Source organism: Pteropus vampyrus, unplaced genomic scaffold (assembly GCF_000151845.1).
Source record: "Pteropus vampyrus isolate Shadow unplaced genomic scaffold, Pvam_2.0 Scaffold3, whole genome shotgun sequence".
Lineage (NCBI taxonomy): Eukaryota > Metazoa > Chordata > Mammalia > Chiroptera > Pteropodidae > Pteropus > Pteropus vampyrus.
In genome coordinates, this window is record NW_011888784.1 from 17,967,365 (window position 1) to 17,969,940 (window position 2,576).

The 2,576-nt window shown below is 34.6% G+C and overlaps 1 pseudogene; it reads right to left on the reverse strand.

Annotated features, from left to right (window-relative positions):
• Nucleotides 1-2,171: 2,171 nt before the first annotated feature.
• LOC111741577 lies at nt 2,172-2,290 on the reverse strand (annotated as a pseudogene).
• Nucleotides 2,291-2,576: the final 286 nt, after the last annotated feature.

Genomic DNA, 2,576 nt, shown 5'->3' on the forward strand with positions numbered 1-2,576 from the left:
CTCTAATGCATCCACTATCAAGATACTACATGATGTTGAGATTAATGAAAGATACATAGATGTACCTAATTTGCATTCTAAAGTATGCTAATTTATGTAGGAAAAGATTTTTTTTAAAGGAACAAATGCCTCTACTTTGGTAATATAGACATTTTCATAATTTGATCAATCTTGACTTAAAGTAAATTTTCTGAATTTATCTAATAAGTGTGCTCACAAATACCGTTCAACAATGAAAGCTCCTTGAGAGGCATGAACTGAAAAGTGCCTGGTACACATATTAGGCTCTCAGTAATACCAATTACACAGGTAAATACTGAGCTAAGTTTGTGGAAGCAATGAACCAGCAAACTAGAGTTATAAGTATTGCATATTTCACTTATATGTTATTATTGATCATTATTTAGTTCATCTAGAAACAGCTTTAAAATCAAGGAGAAATTGTGGCACACATTCATATTATTCCTGTATTGCTGTTGAAAACATCTCATTTCTCCTTAATGATCATTCTTATTTGAAATACTTACTTTGAAGTATGCTTAGACAGAAATTTTTATTTTGGACATTTTAAAACAACAGATGCTTAGTTAATACGGAGAAAATGACAAAATTTTTTTTTTTTTGCAAATATTTCTATAAAGCAGATAATACCCGATATATAAAGCATGTATCATTACATTTATATAAGTAAAACAGTTGATTATTTTCAAAATATAAATTTAACATTTTCCTCAGATGAAAATAAAATTTTTACCTATTCCTATTTACAAAAGCTTGTGTTTTTTCAAGAAATAGACTCTTGTGGTTTAGAATAGACTGTTTCTTTTATTTCCCAACAAAATGTCTGGTTCGTTAATGGATAAGAATATTTTCCTATAAGTTTTTAGTAATGGTTGAAATAGACACAGAACTTGCCATCTAAAGTATTGTATTTCATGGACTAGTTGGAACCAACCACGACAATAAGATTAATCTTTACAAGTCTCACTGATCAAAACTACAACACTGCAGTTACTAGATAAAACCTGGAGAAATAGTTTTTACAGTTTCAGAAAATAGCCCACAGGCTATATTACCTAAGAAATTTAATGCTTAAACTTTTGTCCAAAGCTTTTCAAGAAAAATTTTAGTGACCACTGAGTAATATTTGTTAATGCATAATAAGATGAAAAGTCTTAAAAATAAAAGTATTCTGCAGTTTCACGCATGCCTAGCTAGAAGAGGCCATGAGGCCACTGAGCCCTTAACAGACTAGAACAGCTTTTTGAGACCATCCCACCTATTTTTAAAAGTCTTAAAAATAAAAACAATGAAAATGCTACTTCTAGACCAAATTTCTTATTTGGAACAAGTTCATATTTAAAATTTGAGTGTTCCCCTTATGTCAAACCCTATCATTTTGGTCAAAAACAATTCAGTTTTCTTTTTAAAAAATTTGTATGGAAACAGAGCAAATGAAAAATAAAGCCAAATGAGATATGTCATGTTGATAGGCAATCGCTTCGGCTCAGTCTGTGCCCTTTTACTTAACTTGTCTCGCTTCACTTCTCCTGAAGCTTGTGGTGTCGGCTCTCACTTCTGTGCCAAAATTTACAGAGACATCCCCTGTTATTTCCTCTTATCTTGCTGCTATTCTTGTTTCTACTGAATGTGACGTTGTCATCCCCAACACACTCTATTCTAATCCAAGGTCAGACACACTCAAAATAAAAAAATTCCCTCAAACCTCCCAACTCCTCTGGCTAGGAGACCCGACCATGCACAATCAGGTGGGATGGTCTCAAAAAGCTGTTCTAGTCTGTTAAGGGCTCAGTGGCCTCATGGCCTCTTCTAGCTAGGCATGCGTGAAACTGCAGAATACTTTTGATACCTCTTTATCTTTTCTTTTTCATCCAAGCCTTTTCAAGTGTTCCCCTTATGTCAAACCCTATCTTTTTATTCCAAATGCCAGAATCCAAGCCCTAACCTTCTCAGCTTCTCTTCTATGTTACATGTTACTTATTACCTACTTCATCTCCAATTTAGTCCATCGTGGAAAATGCTGTCCGACTTGTTCCAGGAAAGCTTTCTCATCAAGTCATTCTTCTGCTATATCCAGACTAAGCAGTAAATGTAACTTACCTGGGACACAACGTCAGGTATGCAAAAAACTGTCCTTTCTTTTTTTATTATTCCTACAGCACCATGTCTTCCTTGGTGGTGTCCCATCCAAGTACTAACCAGGCCTGACCCTTCTTAGCTTCCGAGATCAGATGGGATAGAGCTTGTTCAGGGTAATATGGCCATAGATTATAGTTGTACTTTCTAATAATTACAGTCTCAAGTCCAAATTCCATCTGAGAGCAGGAAAAAACTCTGTCTAGACACTCACAGGTAAAAGTATTCAAATTCCACAATTTCTCAGGCAATTCAGGACTAAAACTTTGTCATATTGAGAATAAATTTCCCTTTCCTTACACGCATTCTTCTACTGCAGCAGCATATTTATGGAGAGGAGGACTTGGAGTTATCTTGGTGTTCATGGAGTGGACTGCATATTTTTCATTAGGGTTCGTACACACTTATTTCTATGGAGG